Source organism: Xiphophorus maculatus, chromosome 12 (assembly GCF_002775205.1).
Source record: "Xiphophorus maculatus strain JP 163 A chromosome 12, X_maculatus-5.0-male, whole genome shotgun sequence".
Lineage (NCBI taxonomy): Eukaryota > Metazoa > Chordata > Actinopteri > Cyprinodontiformes > Poeciliidae > Xiphophorus > Xiphophorus maculatus.
This window is the reverse complement of record NC_036454.1, coordinates 28,408,580-28,431,004: the sequence shown is the minus strand read 5'-3', so window position 1 is coordinate 28,431,004 and position 22,425 is coordinate 28,408,580. Positions and strand designations below refer to the sequence as shown.

Genomic DNA, 22,425 nt, shown 5'->3' with positions numbered 1-22,425 from the left:
CAATATGTAAAGTAATGTTAAGGGTGAACAGAAAACGATTACCGTTCTGGTCGCACAGTAGGGACAGCTGTCACACTGCACAATAAACTAAACCAAAAATACTCTTAAGATTTTGTGGGGTTTTTTTTACAGTGCCTCCATAAAAGAATTCTTTCCAACGGTAAGCTAGGTCGCGATGCTTTGCAATGAAACATGGAGTTGTGTCTTCTCCTCTCTTTGTATAGTTTTTATAGTTGGTAAACTGGAACATGATTGGGATCATAGGCAGCAGCAATGCTACATAAACTATGTGTCAGCAAATACATTTACAGAACCTAGGTAGCTTGCTATAATTCAAGCACTGCAGCACTTTTTCCACTCTTCACAAACTCAAGTTTCACACGTGTTAAACCGAGAGTCTCCTTGGCAGAAAGTGGCCAGAGCCCATAATCAGAACTGATTACGTCCTCCTCTATGAAGTGGGAGGAACCACGAAGCCGACAAGGGCGACTTGGAGTTCTTAATGCACTCGCATATGAAAGCAGAGCCGCTTCTGATTTTAATAATGTTTCTGTCACAACAGTGGAATTGGAATAAATGGCCGCCTTTTTGTGAGTCACATCCTACAATATTGGTTTCCTTGGCACTTTGCGTTAATTTTCCTTATCAGGTCCAATTTCAGAGGGGTGCAGCAGAATGAAAATCAGAGAAAGATGTTGATTACTTGAGTTTAAAGGAAGGAAGAATTGATCTTTTATTTTCCAGTTGTGTTTTTGAACAAGGGAATCTTTTCACTTCCTTTAAAGCATCGGGAGGTTTTGCATAAGCCAAGACGAAATGAGCCAAACTGCAGTGACTACATGGACACACAAGGTATAACTAAGTTATTTATGACACTAATGCAACGACGTAAATCTAAGCATTTATTTTCAAAACTAAATTCTAATTAAAATACTGTACCTATTTATATTATGAAAATCTTTCAGTGCCAAGTTTGTCTAAAAAAAATAAAGTTTATATGTTTTTTAACAAAAAAGATGGGAAATCATATTTTACTGCAATTACAGCTCTACCACAGATTATAAATGTTCTGGAAAACAGCAGTTTTCAATTTCTGCTGTAGGTTCTCTAATGGATTTTAAGTCTGGACTTTGACTAGGCCATCCAAATAAAAAACATTGAAATGTGACTAAATGTGGAACAGTTCAAGGGGTGTGAATGAGAAGTGCACCGATTGCATTCGAATGGCCGATCGCCAATTTGTAAAAGGCAAGTAGAGAACAGAGGCTGATTTTCAGACCTTTGCAGAAGTATTTGAGATGGATCGATAAGATCGATTTCAGAGGTAAGTGTCAGTTGATCACCCAAAATTAAGGAAATTGGTGCCAATTTAACGGTGCACCCGTACAGTGTGAAAACTTTTAAAAGGAATCATACTTCTGCTTAAGCCAACCAGCCATGTGCTTTCGTTGCTTTGTGAGTCTCTTTAAACAAGAGGTCTTTAGGTTCTCATTAATAAATCCTGAATAGGCGAGTGGCCCGAAGTGTTGGAACCGAGCCTGAAAAGACACAGAGGCAGCAGCACACATTTTACTCCTGCCTCAGGCGGAAGCATGCGATAGTGGTGATTACACTTGTAAACCCACGCTATAAACCGCAGCGTACCACTATCTGGCACACAAATATAAACGGGGCTGCACGGTTAAACTGCACGTGTAGGACGCATCAGAGCCAGTCATAAAATATCAAAAATGCCAGTAGCAGTGCTGAGAAATTATAAATTGGTACTCTGGAAATCAAATGCAGTCAGCAGGACTGAGATGACACAAAATGAAACATTTGAAGGTTGGGGGGGTGCGGGGGGAGGATGTGTGTAGAGATTGAGATATTTTACATTGAACTGATCGGCTGCTGGATGGCCATGTAATCCTCTGCTAAAATCAAGACTCACTTCAGTTGTGGTAAAGCTGAAATTAAGAGCCAGGGTTTGCTCTGGGCCCAAATGTGAAAATTACAGACACACACCTGAAAGACATTCCATATTAACTTAATGGCTGGACACAAAGAATAATCTACAAGCCACCCCCTCTCAACGTTACCAGGGTTACGGCAGCGCTGACATTTTTATTTTTTTCTCCGCACACTGCTGTAGTTTCCATCGTGTGCCGCCGAAGCTTTACACTGCAACAATTTCTAACAGGAAAAGGATGAATAGAGGTATATTGTTTGCTCAGGACTGCAAAATTACAACTTCATATTGACTTTCATGCTCAAGCTTTGCAGTGCGTTTATGCGCAGGGAAGTCTGCATTGCTTTCAGCAAAGAACCCGGATGAAAGAGACAAAAATAATAATAAAAAGAGGAGAGTATAGTTGAACCGTCGCTCTCCTGTTAACAGGTCTGCAGGCTTTCGCCGAACTGCAAGGTGAAACGCAGGTCATGTGCACTTTTTAATTTTGGCTGAGCATCACACATCGCAGACTATTAATTGCAAATGTGAGGTGACAAGAAATCTCCAGAGATTTCTCAGCTGCAGTGCATCTCAGAAAGAGAGCAGATGACTGCGTCTCAGGGCTCGACAGAAACAGCTGCCCGGTTCCGTGTGAAAGCTGAACTCTGGGGTTTGAACAAGTGGAATGGCCTACATGTACCCGTGACTCAAACTGTTGGCCAAGAATCAGCAGGACACCTTGATTTTGTTCATTTTTAAATAAGGTCCACACACACAGTATTCATACAATGGGCAGAGATAGATTGAATTTTATTTTTAATTTAACCAAGAAGTTGTTTTCTCAGAGGAAATGACAGCCATCTCAAAAAAAACTAAGAAAAATGTAGATGGGGAAACATTCAAGGAAGAAACTTGTATGAGCTACAATAACATTTATGCCATTAAGAGTAGCGATCACTAAAGCGCAGAGACTTGCTGGTCACCATTTCACTATTCACATTTTTGCAGGTTAGAACATTTTATACTCTACTTTTTTTTCGGGGGGTACAAAAGTCCCCATCTGTCGCTGGACGCCAACTGGTACCTCCCGTTGGATTTTTTTTTTCCCCCCATTAAATTGCCGAAGGGACAGACTGACCTGGTGAGTGAACTTCAGTAGTCACCAGGAAGCCTCAACGTATTACAGCAAAGTTCCTGTGTTTTATCCCTTTGAGCCTTTAACCTTGGTCTTTTATGGAACATGATGGCCTTGGAAACGCTAATCTGGTTCGTACTCACTTCTAACCCTGTCGCAATAAACAATCGCGCAATTAAAATGATGTGGGCAAGTTTTTAATAGAAACTTCATAATCCATTTTATTTATGCTTGTGATTGTGTTTTCCCCCCAAGCCATTTTTATTTATCGTGTTTTATTTTGTATATTTAAAATATCTTCCAGTTCCAATTTCTGTACAAAACTAAAGTTAATTAGTCTTTAAGAAGGCAAACTTGCATCATTAGATTTGTTAAACTGTCTCAAAGACAATGTGCTTACATCTCACTTAGGTGCATATATATTATAACATTTTTATCGCTTATGGTTATATTTGTACTAATGTTCAACACATTAATACAAATGTGCTCATTAGTTGAGTAGTTTGTCAACTACTAAGCCACTTCCCATTGAGGATCAATAAAGTATATTCTATAATTATCATTTATCGCATTAATTTCTGGGACAAATTATCATCCAGCATAAATGTCATGTACAAACAAATAACTGCTTATATTTGGTGAATTGATCTCCTGTGGTGGAAAAGTGTTACAAGTTAACATCTGCTGATCATGTTATATTACATGCTTGTGCACTCTCACCAAAAGAACCTGTTTGGGCTACACACACACACACACACACACACACACACACACGAGGTTGGAAGTCGCTTTTGCTGCATCAGAACCAGACTGTCTTTCCCATGTTTTGGATTCCTTACCTTGGCATAAAACTTGTACCGACTCTGCCTGGGGGAGCTTTTCATTCAGAACTTCTTCATTATTGACTGTCTTATAAGCTCTCTGTATTGTGCACAATATTTGAATAAACCTGTCCGAATGATTTCATCCAACAGTCCTTGGTAGTTTTTTTCCACAACACCCAACATGCATAAAAAGAAAATAAAAATATTGTGCACCCAACTGCCTGCTGTTGATATTTATTCCAACAAACAGAATTGCTACCACTTGACTGCATATGAATTTAAAATGTTCTTCCAACGATGTAAGCTGAGCTTCAGGCAATTGCAAAAAAAGAAAAAAAAGTCACATCTGCAAAAAGGTTCAAAGTGAGAAAAAAAAAAAAAAAAAACAGATTTCCTTCAGCTTTAAGAGTTTCAAAGCAACTGAATATTTTCTCTGTCATGGACTGAACAATGCTGATGAGCTCAGTGTGCATAGAATCTGAAGAAGTCTGCACGGAGGTTGGCATGCAAAGGATCCCTCGCAAACAGTGCGTCTTTGCTGGCTTGGAAAAAAAAACACACAGGGATCAAAAACACTTGTAGTGGCTAGAAGCAGCGAGGCGTGTGGGATTCATTCAGAGGGATGCAAGGACCGAATTAAAACACACACACACACGCGCACGCACGCACGCCAACCAGCGTGCACTCACCAGCTGTTGGGGAGAGAGAGCTTTAAGACGCCATAGGCTGAAACCCAAAAGAGCAGATTATGAGGAAACAGGAAGAAAGAGGTTACAAAGGGGAGGGGTGGTGGGGTTGCTTTCATTACCAAACTGGAACATGTTAAAAGCCTGGCTACGGCGGCGATTCCACACAGAACACGGGCCATTGCTTTCAACACAACACGCGTAAAAGTTGCTCTCTACGAGCGTCTTGTAGCAAATGGCATCATCAGAAGAGAATGCACTGCTGTGTTTGCAAGAGAACAGCTCCGAATGTTCATATCATCTCCCAAACAGCTGAATGCAGATTGCGGACCCAGCAGCAGCAGCTACACGGCGCGGCATTCGGAAGCCGAGTCGAACTGCACTCCCCTGCTGTCAAACGATTTCAGCAATATCCTTCTGAATTGCTTATACGTGGGCCGCTCGGCACAGACAGAGAAAAAAACTAAACACACACACAAAAAAAACCACACATTAACATCCAGCGTTTTATTGGGACTAGAGATTATTTGAGGCAATTACAAGATGGAACTATTCTTGCCAAGAACATTTCGAGCAGACACAGCCCTAAGCTTTTCTCCGCACAAACAGTTGGCAGCGCCGTAATGTGGAGCAGTTAGCTTAATCTACAACACCCGGTAAACAAACTTTATTCATAGCAAGGCAATAAAGGAAACAAATAGGATAGAGGATTATTATTCTTTTTGATGTTCCTGATCAGATCTCAAGCTGACATTTGAATTTCTTGGATTTCTTTTTTGGCCGTCTAAGACTGCTCATCTGTGAGGTGCCCAACTAATCAAGGTATTTAAAGGAATTTTTGCCTTTTACATAATTCAAACAGTTTAATGGGAATACAGTGGAGTTGGTGCTTGATTAGTTGAATGTCACAGGAGCTTGAATTAATACAATCCCCAAAGTCGACTGTGGTATGGCCGTTTAATTTCTTGACTCAGCAAAGTCCAGAAAAGGTCAGAAACATTGGATTAAAGCTGAGAAAAACGTTGTTGTTGAGGAAGCGTGACAAGAGTAAGGGGGAGAAGTGTAATGCAAAGTTTTGTTACACTTTAAAGAGTGACCTGGAGAGGAAATCAAGACAGGAATGACACTCAAAAGCAGCCAGTGAGATACAAAATGAAAAACAAAGAAGCAGGTGGGCTGATTTGGGGTGAGTCCTACACCCCTTTCAGATTATAATTCCACAAACATTACTGATCACCTTGTCTTTTCTCCAATGCGTTTCTCAGATCAGATTGAAACTGTTGCATCATGCGGTGCCTCTAGTCTGTGCGCAGCCACCTTTTGCATCATACCGCGTTACTCTGGTTCCACAACCCAGTTCTACTCTTTGCAGTTCACAGTGGTTACAGATTACTGACTAAACTAAACAAAAAGGGAACAGAGAGATTTTAGTGGTTGTAGAATTTATCTTTGCCATTTTTCCTGCTAGTGCTAGACCCTCACATTTGTTTTGGTTCCATTTACCCAGAATGCCGTGTGCTAAAGCCCACTCCCTGCTTTTGGAGCGGTCTCCGGTCCACTTGCATCTACATTCGAATTGCACCAGAGTTCACTTTAATCGAACCGAGACCGGGCCAGAGTTCGCTTTTTTTGGTCTACATCAGAGTTTGATTGCACATTCACACCTCTCCAAACAAACTGCACTTTCTAGGCAAACAGATTAAAGTGAACCAACATGGGCTGGTGTGAATGCACCCTGAGTGTCTAATCACAATGCCAGGAGTACAAAATTTTCTTGGCATGTCTAATTCGGAGGGGACAGTGACCCAAACTATATACAGTCAATTGAATCAGAATATATCTGGTAAAGCTCATTTACAAGATCAAATGTACCTTTTGAAAACAACAACCTACACATGCTTTTCATTAAGCCCATATATATATATATATATATATATACACACACAAGCCTGGAATACCTTGGTCTGCATGTATTTACCATGTTTCACTTTGTGAATTCAATTACTACAATACATGAACTTATCAATCATTCCTATTTTTTTAAATGACTGCCAAATCATTCCTGACCCAAAGTGAGCTGAAGGACGTTACTGGAAAGACGGATGTCTACGTTTCCATGACGCAAACTCAGATAAGCAAAAGACAATAGTCAGAAGGGCTGACTGGGGTGAAAATATTGGAAATTGTACATCATCTGAGTGATATTTTGTTTCACAATTCATCAAGTCAATATTGATTACTACTTTACTTATGATTTGATATCCTTCATAACTTTTTGTTAATTTTCTAAGTCTATAACAAGCAATCAGGTAAAAATGCCTGACATGCTTAAGGAATGACAATATCAGGAAAGACATGCTTAAACTTATCTTTACATGTTATTCTGGTAACTCAGACATCTTACCAGCCAATCTGCAAGCTGTCTCAGTGCTTCCTGCTTTCAGTGACAAGACTACAAAGACTCCATGTGCTTCTTATAGATTGTTTAAAAAAAAAAATCTGATATGAAAAACCAGCAAGCAAGACTCACAATTAGATAAGCATCGCTACCAGAAATTTCAATTAAAGCAGCCAAACACTGCAAACATTCTGCTAGCGTGAAGCTAGTGCAGTTTTGTCAACCAATAAGCCAAGTCTGACAATCCCTCAAGAGAGCCCTCCACATCGCTCTCCACTGCAAAATGCTTTGGGACAAACCGGGTCCCAGAGGACGTCGATTTCGTCCTTCGAAAAAGGAGCACAGAGGAATCACTTCCTGGGATGAGAGTCTGTTCCCCCCCCCCCCAACTCCCTCTGGGAGTCCTTCCTTCCCGTCCCCACACAGACCTGTCTCTCAGTCTCCTTCCTCTATCAACTCAGCGACGTAAAAATCTACCAACAGCGGCTCAGAAAGGCAGAAGCAGCAAAAGGCTACACAAGTATAAACAGATAAAACCACAGAGCAAATAAAAACTTACAGATATTGTAGGACCATGCAACAGTACAACTACAATTCGGAGGCAGGGGCGAGAAATGGCAACAGAACCAGATGAGCTAATCAGAGGCAAATGGGGCAGAATGCTGAGGCAGAATGCAGGCAGAGGATAATCAGCTAATGGGGAACAGCTGTGAAGAAAAGCAAACTGAGGAAAGGTGTATGAAGACTTAAGAAACTTCAAAAAATAAAGGGAAAGGGTCGTTAACCCAAGAGAAATAAACATAAATGTACAAGGAAGAAAACAAGAATAAACTAAGAAACTAAATAAAAAGAAATTAACCTTCATGGCAAGACGTCTCAAACAATAAGTGAAAGGAACTGGAAAGAACATGGAAATGTTCAAAAAATAAATAAATAGTGTTATTGATAAATAATTAAGAAATACTCTAAATAAATATATTGGCCCATGAAATAAAAAACAAAATAAATAATGTGTTTTTGCTTGCTTATTTATCCTAAACTGATAAATGATCAAAATACAAACATGCTGTCAGGAAGCACTATGTTTTTCTCTAATCTTTCTTCCTTCTTCTTTTTTTTTTACTTCTAGTGTGTAAATCAGGGGTGCCCAAAGTCGGTCCTCAAGGGCCGGCATCCTTCACGTTTTAGTTCTTTCCCTGGTAGTACCAACAACCTTTTCAACGTGTCAATTTTCTTCTCAGGCCTTCTAACGAGCCATCATTTGATCCAGGTGTGTTAAACCAGGGAGAGGACTAAAACATGCAGGATGCCGGCCCTCGAGGACCGACTTTGGGCACCCCTGGTGTAAATGAACATTCTGTGTCGACATCCTGATGAAATGTTTGTTACCTTGTGGGTGTGCCCTTTTGTGGCAGCCATCTTGAGTCCCTTCTAAAGAGGATGCCCGCCTCCAACCCAGTTGTTTTATAGAAAGTACGGTGGTAAAAGCTGGAGTTTGGTTGGTTGAAACAAATCGTAATTAAGAGAATAAAACGACTTGAAAATTGTTTATTTGCGCACGTGAGATGTTGGCCTGATATTTTATTTTTGATCAATAATTCTTAGAGCTTACATTCTGTATGTGAAAAAACTAACTTGGTTCCCTCTTTTTCCCCTACTCTGGAAGGCTGGAAGGTGATTGGCCAATTTAAATTGAGAAGGCGGGGTTTGATTGGTGGATGATTTTTTTATTTTTTGCAACATTTTTTGTTGTTGTTATGCAAATCGCTGGGTTTTGAATGCAACTATTTAAGAATGTCCTGGTAATGGGAGGTAAAGATGTGCCACCCAATCCTCTTACCAAAGCTGCTTTTATCAGCACAATGCTTGTAAAACAACAGACTGTAGGTTGGCAACTCAGATAGGCTGGCTAACTTATTTCAGTTTCCAATGGCATACTACTTAAGTACATTGTGACAAAAATGTCTAATAGTTTCAGCAACATTTATATTTACTTTAAAAAAGTAAGTGTGGAGTCTGATGCAGTTGTCCGGTGGGGGGCTGGGATGCGCGCGCAGTACTCCGATGTTGTTTTGTTACTCATTCTGCTGCAAGTTGGCTGAATTTTGACGCGCAAGACGTAACCGGTAAAATCCGGTTTAGGATTTTCAAAATAAAAGATCCGGAAGTAGTTCATTATTTCTTGCGCGGCCCGGTACCAATTGGCCCGGTGGTTGGGGACCACTGCATTAATCCACTGACCTGATTTCATGTAATAGCTGGATGTGATTTTGAACTGTGCTACAATGAACACACCTCATGTTTTTGTCTTTTGATGCATGGTATTTATATTAAAAAAAGGGTCTCTTTTGAGTTCTTAACAAGAATGTTTCCTGAAGTCAGAATCCCAGTTGGAAAAGTTAGCGATCACAGAGCAGGCCTGAGTTTTTGTGCCTGTAGTAAAAAAATAAAACATAGTAAAAGTTGCAAATTTAAACTATTTATTGGCACAACAGACAGTTATCGTAGTGCCATAAGTAATTTTTAGAAGCGTGACAAAAAAATTTTTTTTCACTGACTTGTACTGCTAATAACGGTTAGCTCACCCACAATTAGCAAACTGCACTGCACAACGTTGCCCTGTGTCCATTCTTTATCAAAATAACAATAAATAAATGTCACAGACATATGTTATTATGATTTCCACACAAGTTGAAACACTTTTCTCCCAGTGAAAAAGTTTTCAGACTTATACACAAGAAACAGGTGAAAGATGAAATCAATCCTCGCTCCAGTATTGCTAAGCCTTTTCCCTATCTGTTCATCTCTCTCTCTTTACTTCCTTGTGTAGAACTGAAGCTGTGAAATCACTCATCATTTACCCAGCGGGAACCACATGCACAGGACTAGCACTAATATCGGGCTTGCAATTTTACACATGCACGGACCCGGACACCTGCATTACATGTATCAATTCGCACCACTTCGTCCTGTTAAGGCGCTTGCAGGTTTCCATGGTGACCTCTGGTTGGGAATGCAGTGAAGTCCCGAGCACAAGTAACTCAGGCAGCACCTTGGTACAAACGGAGCGTCAACTTGCAGCAGCTCAGACGGGGCCTGCTGGAAGTGAGGTTTTGAAGTGGGGCAACTACCAGAATAAGAGGATTACAGTGTTTAAGGCACATAAAATGAAGGGGAGTTTGCACAGATACCATAGCAACAACCAAGGACATGCATTTGAATTTACTCAGCAACACACTTGTCAAAGAAGGGATGGAGAAAAAGAAGGCTAAGGTTGTCTTTGTTTTTTTGTTCATCAGCAGTCAAGTTTAACAGGATTATGTGGATTCTAATGCCGACTGAGCTTCAATTATTCTACAAACGAGGCGCCGGGAGTCCTTGGAGTAATTACCTACATCCGTGTTTGCAAAAATCTACTGCAGTAGGTGTCAGTCAGTGGCTAAAAAAACCCAAACAAAATAACAAAACAAAAAAACTCTTCATAACCACTGCAGCGCTGCCCTCTATGCCGCAAAGCTGTGCAGCAGCAGGAATTGATTTAATCACAATCACAAAAAACTGGACAGCACATGAAGCACAGAGCTCAGTATACGAGACGTCGATGCAAAAAAACAGAGGTCGCTCAAGGACTGGAGATGGGCTCCGATTCTATATTACTCTCTCAAAGACTCAAACCGGCTGAGTTCCAGTCACCAGAATCTCTCGGAGTGAGATGGGTTACGCTTCATTATCGTGGTCTGGGAACTTCTTGCCAAGAACATTTTGCAGTAGGAGGCAGGAAAAGCAAGCGGCGTCCACCGTCGCCCTGTCCCAGCTGGGCAGAGCTCCTGGCTTTCAGAGTCCACAGAGGACCTCTGCAGCGCAAGCCCTGCACATCAAAAACCGTCCCACGCATAAAGCCTGGCATTGATGAATGAGCTGGCACCTCCTTCAGCACATTCATGTCGCGACAGTGTCCCTTTATTCCCACTGCCAGCTCTTAAGTACGGGAGAAAAACATCTTCCTGTCTTCATTTGACAGGCCTCTTCATGAGGCCGTCTCACATGACCCCCTGCATAAATTAGGTGTCGCGACGCTGCTTGACCACAATGCGGAAGGAAGCGTTAATCACGCGCGTTAGACTTGATATATGATCATATTTGATGTGGGGGGTTTTTCATTATTTTTTGCCAGGATCTTGGTCTGTTTGAGTTGTTTTGGGGTTTGTTTTTTTCTGTGTTACTTACTTTCTTATTTTTATTAGATCAGTGGGTTTTTTCTTCTTTTTTTACTTTAGTTCAGCTCAGTGGTTCTAGTTTATTCTTTCTTACTCTAGTTTAATTATGCTTCGAAAGTCTAGTTATTCCTTAATGTTAGATTCATTTCACTGTAGTTCCCCTGGTGTGACTCCATGACACCTTCAGTTTGGCTCGTGTGGATTTGATTAAGAACTTTTGTCATTTCTGTGCAGTAAAACTACTGACCTATAAATAAATAAACAAGTGTACATAAAAATATTACCCATGTTTCTGTCCCATATTTGTGTGACATTTAGAGGAGGACCAGTACTTGTGTTTTTCCATTTAGAGCGCTGGTTTACGCAGTTAATGCCATGTGGGTGAAATTTAGCAGATGATACTCTTGACATCTTGATCTCCTGAATGCAGCACGAAGCTGCATCACAAGAAGCTGACCGATACAGCTGCGCTTGTATCCATGTTTAATGTTGCGGAGCACAGGTTTTGACAAGTAGTTCGAATTGGTGTTGTTATGCAAATCACTGTTTTTTCCTTTTGTTTGGATGTTTTTGTGTTTGTTTTATTTTTGCAAGACTTAGCAATTATGGTATAAGAAAATGGATCAGAACATGAACAAAATGGCTGCTGTTACAATCAAAATTTGAGTAGAAATTTTTAGCCGTTCTGATTTGCTGCTGTTTGGCCGCCCAAATTTAAGTTGAATGATGCTCGTATTTTTCTTACGCTTGTAAAACTTTCTGTTCACGCGGCTCTTTCTGTCCCCTGGGAAACTAACAATTCAGAGATGTGCAAAGATTTTGATAAAATAATTTTCGATGAATGCAGCCTATATCTTATTTGATGTGGCAGGGAGATATGGGACCTGAATAGTGGATACATAGGGGGAGCGCTGGCCCAAAAATGGTTGACGACCACAGCTCTGCACACCGGCTGCAATCGTATGCGGCAGTTTCATATGTTGACCAGGTTTGTTTGCAAAAAGATCAAAAAGGTCTGACACCAAATAAAGGAGTGGATTATGATTGGAATCTTGAGGAGACACATTGGCCTTGGTGAGAACGGAGCTGTCCATTTGCATCAACATCATCCAAAAATAATGAGTAAAATCAGGCATAAACTAAGTCTCTCAAACTGACAGGTTTTGGTTCATATGAAACACTTTATGCAAAGTTAAACTAACGGCTGTATGCCTGTCGTAACCAAATTCAAATTAAAACAAGTATTTCTTTGAATGCTATCCTCATAGGTCATTAAACTAAGAAAAAAGTCAAAACATTGAGAAAGACTGATCTCATTAATCCCTTAAAGTCTAATTTATTATTACTATTTATTTATTTTCTCACCTAAAGCCTCTGAAATGACTGATGCACTCTGCCACCTTTCTCGCCAAATTGCGCCTCCTATGAACGTCCGGGAAAGATGAACGGCGCAGCAGGAGAGCAAACATCAACGAAGCGAAGAGAAAGACCTTCAGTTTCTCTAATTAGGTTCGACATCCTGAATCCGAACACATTCATACCTAGAGGGAATTTTTGTTTTTATTTTTTTTACTTTTTACATTTCATTCCAGTCACTAAATGTTTGGCCGGCCTGCGTCTCGGCGTCATTATAGAATACGTGATTTAATTGTAAATATTTCCTGCTCTTCGAGACACAACACAGTATTTTTATCCCGTTAACAGATTTTGTGTCTTCTTTTCATCTTTGCTCATTTAGAAAGCTGAAATAAACAGGCTGCTGAGATTTCCATTTTTGCCCTACCTGTGGCTTCAGATGAGTCATCCCTGTCAGCATCACATATCATCCGCGCGATTTCATTATCTTGAAAAGCGCCAATGCAGATGAATGGTTTCACTAATGATGCCATTTTTGTTTTGCATTTTTATTTAATTCAGCAGGAGACCTTATTGTTTCCTGATGCGACGAGGTCTATTTTGGGAGCACTTCAGTCTCCTTAACTGTTTCGTCGAGCATCAGGGAAGTCAACCCAAGACGGTGACATCCAATAATTGTGACATTATTTTAAACTTCTACAAACGGAAACACAATCAACTATACATTTCTGCTTGTTGAAAGCAACAGTTTGTCCATTCTAAAGCTTTGCCATTGTTTTACTTTTGTTGGAATCTTGGGACAACTTTAACGTAACAGCGTTCCGGTTGTAAGTCCGAAAACACATTGAATTTTCTGATTGTTGTGCTCGGTGAGCGAGCTACATAAGGCAATTGCAAACTGATTATAGGTTGTCTGGTATGGTTCTGAATCCCCAGAACCGGAACCAAACGCGGAGAAGTAGCATTCAGCTTCTATGTGCCACAAATCTGGAACAAACCTCCAGAAATCAGCAAAACAGCCGAAACACTGAGTTCTTTCAAATCAAGAACAAAACCCCACCTGTTTAGAGTCGCCTTTGAACCATAATTAATGGAACATTGGCCATTATATTTGACCTGAAAGGATGATTTTAATGGTGGCAGTCGACAAAGTGTAATGTTTGTTACTGGTTTCACAAACTGATGACTGTATAATGTTTGTATGACTTTTTTTCCCTCCCTGGTTTGTGCAATTTGAGCTTCTTTGTTGCTGAAATGTGCTAAACCTGACTGACTGATTGATTGATTGATTGATTAATTGATGGATTGATTGATACAACAAGTAAATAATGATGTTGTTTAAATACAATTCAAGTCTCACATAACAAGTCTAAGTCCAAACTTTACAGGTCAGGCATGATGTCTAAAGTCTTGGTTTTCTGACTTAAATCAGACTCGAACCTGAGTCTGAAGCTTGAGCCACTATCATGTAAGTTCAGTTCATTTTCTAGTTTTATTACGCTGCTATTAACATGTACTGTACACTGTAAAAAAACAACAACAACACCTCTAATTTACGGTAAAACACCGGCAGCTGTGGTTGCCTTCTGATAACCACTCAGAAGCAGAGATCTTAGTATCTCTAAACAGAAGCTGCCTGTGCCACAGATGATAGAAGAGATTTCGAAACGAAAGGCAGACTTAATATCAAAACCTAGAGAACGAAGGAGGTCTTTAAAATCGAGTTGAATAAGTCAAGAGGAAAAACAAATGCGGATTCCTTTGGAAATGAGAGAAACACAAACAGCAAAGACATCATATTACACTTCTTCTTGATGGGGTTAGAAGTCATGGACCTCTGGAGACTGACTAGGGAATCTCACTGCCACAGAGAAATATAAAAATACTCTTCCCTCCCAGTGAATTTTCTCCGTTTTTCTCTTCCAAACAATTACCGATTACACCAGACAAATTGTACGTACCAGCCAGATGCTTTATGCCTACCCCCCCGCACCCCCCCCCCCCTCTCTCTCCCTGACAGCGGAAAACCATTTGATGATGTGCCAACTTCATTTCACACTTTGAAGCTTCAGAAATCCAATAGAAACAAAGCCACAAATTATCAGCAAGAAAGGTAGCAGCCACTTCAAGGATCCGAGGACTTCTTCAACTTTTGAATTAAAAGGAATCCAAAAATTAGGAAACCGAAAGATACAAAAGGGAGTTGTTGCTGGGGATCAGAAGAAACGGTTTGTGGAAGATGAGAGGCTTGGTGCAGTGTCTATTAAAGACTTGCTCTAGGATTGTTGCATCAGTTACGTGGCTAACCAGAGGAGGTCACAGAATAACGGTAAAGAAGAGCAGTGATGGAAAGGAGCATGTCTTAGGCTCTGATTAAAGATAACCAGCACAAGACAACACCATTACTTTTTCTCTACAATCCATGTTTTTTTCTGTTTGTTTTTTTCAGGCACAATAGGTCATCTACTCATGAAATTACACAATCTGCACAAGTAGCACAAAAATTAATGAGCCTTTCGTTTGACCTTTTGAGGCAAAATACCTCAGAGTAAAAGGCTGGATCACGATGACTAACATTGTTTCTGTAGGGAATCTTTAGGTACTTCACAATTTAACCTGATGGCCACTCAGAAGGCTATGAAGTGATGATAAATAGATATTTTATGGCACATGATGATAAATGGCAATTGCCTGACATTTGATGACTTGCAAAGAGGAGGATCAATCAATTAATCAGTCAGTCAATCAATCAATTTACAATGGACCCTAGCCCATTTGCAGATTCACCTAAATGCAAAGTTTTCTGTAGAAAAATGAAGAATCTGACTATCCATTGATTAGTAATGTAAAGTTTCTATTGTCGTTGTACATTTTCGTACAGTGTACACAAGCACAATGAAATTGGGTCACAGTTCCACAATCAATCAATAAATAGCATATACTATCTAAGATATTCAAATGAAATTGCAGCTTGGGTACCTGCAATGCAAATGCAGACTCAGTGCTGAGACCGCATAGTCAGCGAATCGGGTAATTCAAGAAATCAAACTGCATTATGTAATTTTGTCAGCAACTGAAAATTGCATGCAAGAATTACATCCCACTGGACGTGGGATGTAATTCAATCATCTTCTTCAAAATATTTGGCTATGTGAGCAGGAGTGTTGCTTTTCTTTTTTCTTTTTTTTTTATGTCTTTCTTCCCTTCATGTGGTGCTTCAGTGTGCACCCTGAGCTGATCTGTGCTCCACTGTTTACAGTGCTCTGGGCAGCTCCAGCGATTACAATTAAGCGGCTCTTATCCCTGGACATAATCAAGGCACACCAGAACGTAGCGGGTGGGGCTAATCCGTCAGTGACACAGAGACCCAAAGCTGGGGAGTGGAGCAGGGAGGTAAACTACAGCATCTATGGAGAGCTAACAGTAGACAGACAACTATTTTCTGTTTAACAAAATCTCATTTGGAAGCGAACTGAAGAAAAAAAAAAATCCAATTATGACTCACTCAAAGAGAATATTCAGAGTCAGCATGTGTTTGCGAATCTTACTGGGGTGTTTTTGTTTTTGTTTGTTTTTTTAAGATTTAATGGAGATTTAAAGCTTTTTTCAATCCACCAAGGAAGGGGGAGAGGAGGCAGGCGAGGTTTGGGAATAGTCAGGAGAGGAATTCAATCAGCGCTATCTGTTAATGCAGAGCCCTGACACGGGGGACGGCGTAAGAAAAGGGGAGTGGATTATCAGCGAGTCAGCATGTTACAAAGCTCGGGCCGCTTGATGCTCTAATAACAACGCAGGCGGAGGTCCCAACAACTGGGCAGGGGGAATGATGCTGAGAAAATCTGATTTAAAACCAATTTTGAAACAAACGTCACTGCGTGTGTGTGTGCGTGTGTGTGTGTGTGTGTGTGTGTGTGTGCGTGTGTGTGTGTGTGTGTGTGTGTGCGTGTGTGGAGGTGCGCGTACGTGTGTGTGGCAGAAAGGGGGCTGTCCGCTCTGACCCTGCAATTTAAGGACACAACCACTCACTGAGCCAAAAACAAATAAATAAATAGAAAGAATTAATCCCGCTGAGAATATGACTCACAATAGCAGCATCTGAGCAAAGCCTAACAGTAATGCAACTGGTCCATGTTGGAATTAAGGAGGAATTCTCATGCAGTTCTGAGGTTAACATCGGTTTAATTTCACTTTCAATCTCATAGAATATTCAATATTCAACATACAGAACAATCACTGAACTCCAAATCAGAACCGCACAGCATTCTGGGAGATCTAGAATGCTGCGCGGCCTTTAGCTGCTCAACCTCTCACAGCTAGCTAAGCAAGGTGGGTGGCAACAGCTAACTCACACGCTCTTTGGTCAGTTTTGTTTACTGAGACTTCATAATTTGCTTTATTTGGTGTTTCTGTCGTTTTGTTTATTTATTTGGAAATTAAAAATGTCTTCCAGTTCCTTTGTCAAATTTCAATTGAAAAATTATTGATCTTCGAGAATGTGTTCTTGAACTATTATGCCATTAGCGTTATGTCACCCGAAAATGCTCTCAAAATAACAATATTATTGTTCATCAGAGTAATTTCTGGGACAATTTATAATCCGCCCAAATTTCTTATCATGAGCGGGCTAACTGGAACATACTATAATAGTTAAAATATTTAACTTTTTCCTTAAATCATTGCTCCTGCCAAAGATTCCTACAACTGGAATCAGCACCAAACTTACTTTACTTCCTGTTCTTGTGACTAAAGTCATAATTCTGAACCAAAACACGCAGAAAAATATTCACCCAAATAAAGGTTACGCGTTTTAGTTCACACTTTGTTTACTGGTTCAAATAAACTTTCAAAAAAAAACCAAGGTTCTCTAAATCTCCACAATTGTTGGATTTTCGCTAATTATTTTTTGCTTATTCACAGAGAACAACAGGAAATCCATTCCTTAGGTCTTACAAGTGCATTTTAACCCAGCAGGCGCCTTTTTGTGGAGACACCGTTAAAACGAAAGCACACCAATCCGATCCAGTTCCTAATTAAACCAATAAAACAATTAGTTGTGTAAATGAACAGGTATAAAAACTTAACTTGAACAAAAACAGAAGAGGGGGAAAAGAATTTAATGGACACCTGAACACAGTTTTTCTGTCACATTGCCTTGACTATCTAGACAAAGACGTGAGTTATGGGCTTTCCAGAACCGGTGATGCCGTGCAGGTGCCAAGTCAACAGAGCAGAGTCAGGATGGGAGGGCTTAGGGGCTGGAGAGAGGGGAGAGCGTGGAGTTTGGAGGTGAATGTTAATCACTTCAGGAGCAGAAGGCAGAGCGCTGCAGGTGCTTCCTCTACAAAGAACCATTGACTGGACTGGCTTTACCCCAAACCGCTTGCTATTGCAAGCCGCTTCTGTCAGCTCCCAGCCACCGGAACGCACTTCTCATGCACAATCCATCACAGCCAAGGAACCTCTGAATCACAGCCACTTCAGCTTTCACACGTGCATATCGGCCATAAACGTAACCTGTCAGACAATATATTTGCATTTTGTACTGTTATTTTTTTTGTTTGTTTGTTTAAAGGGCCAGTATTATGTAAATTTGACCTTTTTTAACCTTTATATCATATTATATTTCATGTTATAACGTTATTCTTTCAATAAAACCATCCATGGACTGTTGCCTTGATTGTTTCATGGCTGCAGTCCAGGGATGTTTGAGAAATCCTTTAATCTCCCTTTCCCATTCAGCTGGGTGAGCCTAGCTCCGCCTTCGAGGACAAAGCTCCACCTCTGAACTGTAGTTTCCAAGCGTCCACCTTGCAGAGCAGCTCTCCCCCACTCAGCTCCTTCAGACTAGCCAGGACCAATTAGCAAACACCTGGTGGAACTGCACATCAGCTGAGCTCATTATAGGAGCTTTTCACTACTTCAGAGTGAAAAGCCGATATAAACATTGTTAAATGGTTAATAGAGGAGCCATGTTTTGGTGACCTCCTGAAGGCGGAGTTTCAGAAAGAGCTGAAGTTTCTTAAAGAGACAGAGGCCCAGTTTCAAGGCTTTAGATTGCAACGTCACATTTTTTTACAGTCATGCTTGATATATACATAATTTTTTATAACAACTGAAGTTAGCATAGTTACTCGAAAGTGCACTATAAATACATAATACTGTCCCTTTAATAAATGGTCTGTGTGAATCAGAGGACAAATTTAAAAGTACCTTGCTTCAGTCTCAACACACACATGCTCCACTCATAAATGCTGCAGTCATTAAGAAGCATAAAGACAACAGAATAAATACATCGCCCTGCAGTTGCTCCTAAAATATGATTCACATTTGGATATGAAATGCTACACTAACCATGCAACTACACTGAGACGGGTGCAGGGCTAATACAATTAAGAGAAAAATTTTCTGTCTGCAGCGCATACTGTCTCTGTAGACAGTGTGCGTGGCATACTGTCTGAAACATATTAACATTGAGATACACATGGTGGCATTAGGTAATTTCTTTTCTATTGATTATATTTATGAGATACACTGTAGGTCTTCCACCGCTCTAACGCACACACCAAAGTTTTGGTGTGTTGCTGGAGTCCTCAGCATTTCTCCTGAGGACTCCATGTGTGTACAGTAGAAATACCCCAATGTTTTGGTGACATTTACAATACAAGTCTCTCAGTTAGCTTAGTCCGAGTTCGAACTAGTTCTCCCTTTTATTGGTAAATCAAATTTTGAAAATTCTGGATTTTCTTATTTTCTCTTTTGGTTTTTTTAAACAACTAACACCATGTAGGTTAGTGTAATTGTTTTGAGTTTAATACAAAATGAGATAAATATTATGTGTTGTTGCTCTGATGCATACCTAGGGATGATGCGATTCCTTATTTTTCTGTTGGATTAAAACCTACTACTTCTATCAAAGAACTTGCGGCGCATCCACATTTAGCATTTCATAATAGAAAAGGAAAAAAGGAAGGAAAGAGAAGTTGGATGTAATAAACAAAATGAATAGGTCCTCATCCCAGCTAGCTAACCTGCACTGAACACTGACTGGAAAAAGGAAGATATTCATCACATTGTGCATTTGTGAAAGAGCCAGCGAGTATTATGTATATATTTTAACGTTAGTATTCATGTCTAGTCCTCCGCTTTAGCAGAGCTTTGCTCACTTTTCGTCAGTTATCGATTCTGGTCATGTTCAGAAAGTGATCTGAAAATATTTTATGCTGAGAACAATTTGCTCTCTGACTGCAAATGAGCACAAAATGCATCCTGTTAAAATTTCAATGTTGCCAACATGTAATTTAATTTCAAGAGGCAGACTGACAAATAAGAGATCAATGCTTTCTAAGGCATGAGCCTATAGATGCTGGGTAATAACCTCTGGACTATAACAACAACTAGAGGGATTGAAATGAATAAATGAAAACAAATCTTGGGTTGCCTCTGTTCTATTTTCCTGTAATTTCTCATTTTCGTACTGCTTTCGCAACCTGTTATTGGTGTTCCTTAGCTATCTCCACAAAACTTTACAGTTAAAGTCCACGCTAACATGCAAAAAGCACAAAATTAAATGTATTTACCTTCAATGCAGACCATTGATTTAAAACTATAAAAAAAACTTGTTTGCAAATTGCAAATATTTCGAATGCATTATTTTAATAATATTTAAGTACGATGAAACAAATCTTCAGAAGTAGCTAAAAAAAACACACAGATTGCTGACACTGTACAGCCAGTAGACAAGCGTCACAAGCTGCCTTGAATTGTGCACTCAGAGCTTCACAATGTATCACATAATATTGTGATATCAGTTAACATAACACAATATTAATATCCCAAAGCACTGCTCGCAATGTAATGCAGACAACAATGACCCAGGCATCAGAAATTTATGTTTTACATGCCAACAATATAACGAACCTATTTAATCTTGCTGCTGTGTGTATCCACATCTGACACAGATAATGATGCGCAAGATCCCCGAGTGGTGAAAGCATAATGAAAGATGACGAAAAGTGGGAAATTATGAATGAATACAACAGATGTGGGCTTTGTAATAAAAATAATAATAATAATAAAACTGTCAATTGATAATTTTCTAATATTTTTTATCAGGATGTATTATTTCAGGAATATTGAAAATGACTGCAGGCAAATGTGTCTTTTAATTTACTGAGTAGCCAATATATAAGAGGCGTAAAAGAAACTAATATCAACAACACAAACGTACATATCTCAAATCTCGAGTTTCAAAGTGGATGTCCACGCTAGCAGTAAGTGCCTCCTCCAGCCTCCTGAGGCTATTAGAGGCTATCGGGTGTGAAAAAGCTGACCAGCGCCAATTAAACTTTAATGAGAACTTTGTCTGAGGTCTTTGCTGATGGTTGTTCTGAAACGTTCCCCCCCAATCCAGCGTTTTACTACGCACTAAAACAAGAAACCCATCCGTCAAACTGCTTTATGGCCGCCCCTTCTCCAAATAAGGTGATTACAGGAGGGGGGGACCGGAAGACTCTCCATGGTAACTCCGTCACTAACAGGAGGAGCAAAACAATGGACTACTAGAAAGATGATTGACAGCTCGTTGCGGCTGGCGCTCGGTCCAATTCACTGCATCCATGAGCAAGACGCGTTCAGGACCATAGCACGACAATAATAATAACAGTGATAGTAATAATAATAAATAGATATATCCGTCAGCCTATTTTGCGCAGCTAACCCCTCATTAACAGTAATATTCCCCTCAAGTCTCATTTGAACTGTAAACAAAGCAGATCCTTGCCGTCGTTACGCTCCACGAACTAATTCCTCCGTAAGGAAGCGTGCATCTTTCTCAGTGCTATTTGACTGCGTTACTACACGGCTGGTATTAAATTTTATTTAAATTTTTTTTTTTTTTTTTGTCACACCCACCTCCTACTGAGCAGCAACGGCACGAGTCAAAAAAAAAAAAAACAAAACTTGGCATTACAGCCACAGCACAGAAAAAGGGGGGCGGCGGTATTGCAACTGTACCTCAGTTTCTTCTCCTGGTCATCGTTGTCCTCGAAGCCGAAGCGACTCTGCCCCCCTGTGAGGGAGCGGATCAGAACCGGAGCCTCAGATGAACGCCGTTATTTTTGCATGCAACTTAGCTGCTGCAGAGACTACTCTCTCTTTTTTTTTTTGGTTTTTTTTTTTTTTTGGTTTTTTTACAAGCTCCAGAATCTCCGGTCGGACCTGCCAGCTTTGTGTGTCTCTTCGGTCGAGTGGCACATAGGGAGAGAAAAAAAACAAAAACTAAAGTAATCCAACTGCTTGCAAAGTTGCATTCAAAGCGGTCATTATTAATAGCGAATTAGCTACTGCGACGTTGAGTTGAGTGAAAAGCAGGAGCGCAGGCTTTATCCCTGTCATCAACAAAAAGTGCTGGATGCTGCCGGTCACGGCGAGTCTTGTCTCCGCCCCGCCGCCACTTGTGCAGCAGTGGAAATCTGCTATTTACTCTAATGACTTCAGTAAATCTATCGCGCCGATGTAAATACTTCATGTACGAAAACTGTATCAAAAATATATAGTTTTAAACGACTATTCTAAATTCCACAAACAATTGTTAATGAGTATCATTACCCCGTGTTTGTTTTTAGCTTATTTACCTATAGTCCCACTGAATAAGCTGCAACACTGAAAAGTTTATTTATTTCAGTAGTAAATTCACGAGTGAAACGCGATGTACAGGTTCCTTACACACGGACTGATGTTTGCAAGCTTTTATTTCCACTAATTACGGTGATTGTCCGCTTGTAGTTAATGAAAACACGACATAAGCTTAGAATATTACATCAGACCAATAAAAGACAAAAAAATGTTTTAAGTGAGTTGAATGAAAAGTATATTTAATAC

General features: G+C 40.1%; 1 protein-coding gene across 7 annotated transcripts in view; it reads right to left on the bottom strand.

Annotated features, from left to right (window-relative positions):
- arvcf (ARVCF, delta catenin family member) overlaps positions 1-21,950 on the bottom strand; it is a 261,138-nt gene extending 239,188 nt beyond the window's left edge. For 4 of the 7 annotated variants that reach the window (XM_023343118.1, XM_023343123.1, XM_023343119.1 and 1 more), the window contains exon 1: positions 21,559-21,950. The gene's annotated coding sequence lies outside the window, so the exon portion shown is untranslated. The remainder of the gene's footprint in view (positions 1-21,558) is intronic. The other 3 variants (XM_023343120.1, XM_023343121.1, XM_023343125.1) reach the window with 1 other exon arrangement.
- Positions 21,951-22,425: the final 475 nt, after the last annotated feature.